Source organism: Pygoscelis adeliae, unplaced genomic scaffold (assembly GCF_000699105.1).
Source record: "Pygoscelis adeliae isolate BGI_AS28 unplaced genomic scaffold, ASM69910v1 Scaffold160, whole genome shotgun sequence".
Taxonomy (NCBI): Eukaryota; Metazoa; Chordata; class Aves; order Sphenisciformes; family Spheniscidae; genus Pygoscelis; species Pygoscelis adeliae.
Window position 1 is genome coordinate 10,312,491 of NW_008824035.1, and position 1,167 is coordinate 10,313,657.

Here is a 1,167-nt window from a genome sequence, read left to right on the forward strand (position 1 = left end):
ATCTGTTCAGTGCTTTGTTGGATTGCTTGGAGCCTCCCATTGGAGAGATGAAGATGCCATAATGAATTAAGAGCTCTTTTTTTTTTTTTTTTATGTTGCATTGAAATACAGAAAACATTGATTCAGTCTGCCTCCAGAGGCAATTTTCTGAGCAGTAACTGCACCAATAACATGTAAGAATGAAGCAGTAGTTCAGGATTAGACTGCTTCATCTGGTTTGTAATCAGACTGTACCTCCATCTTGTGCCGAAAAATGAACGGCTTGTTCTGTTTTGGCCAGGGAGTGGTGGCTAATGCGGCAAACTAATAGCTTGTCTGTCTCTGCAGGCCTTCCACAAATACAGGTTACTGACAGTTTTTGCTTTACTGCTGCTTGTAGGCCACCTGTGGAAGCACCAAATAGTAGCTCATGCTACTCAAGTTTATAATAGTTTGGGACTCCTACTTCTGAATTGCTGTGCTAAAAACCATTTTATAATGGTCTCTCAGTTGTGAGCCAGCACTAGTTTAAAGCAGTAAGTTGGGTATTTGTAAGTTGTTCCAATTTCTTATGATGGCTCTAGATTGGCTTCATCTTTTATGCCTATATGTTACTAACTTGATGCCTGATGTTTCAACTTACAGGCATGCCTTAAAAACTGGCCTAACTGCCTAAAGTTATCTTTGGACAGCAGTCCCCACAGAAGATGTGGCAAAGGCTGTCAGAGCCTAAATAAATCATTGCACTTTGTAAGCTAGAGGCCATTCTCAATAATGTAAACAGTGAGCACTTTTCTCAGGGAAAATCATGCAGGATGAGCAGTCACAGAAGTAACTGTGGATAACTAATTGTGGATAATTCTTTAAATGCTGTGTTCAGAGCAGAACAAATCCTCTGTGTTTACCTAAAGGCATTTTCTTGGTCTTGTTTAAACTACTGATAAGATACTGATCCATGTAAACATGTTCTGTTAAAATACTGGAGAATATTTTGAATTTTCTTTCTCTTCTCCCCCCCCCTCCCTTTTTAAAACCTGTTTCTCTTATTGATGATCTTCTGGGGGCTTACTCTGATCTGATCCAGTATGACACTAGCTGAGTTCTGATGTGCCAATTTCTGTAAATTCTTATGCAAACCAAAAAGGAGAAATGTATTATTTTTGTCATTTGGGATTTTTCTACTCTCAT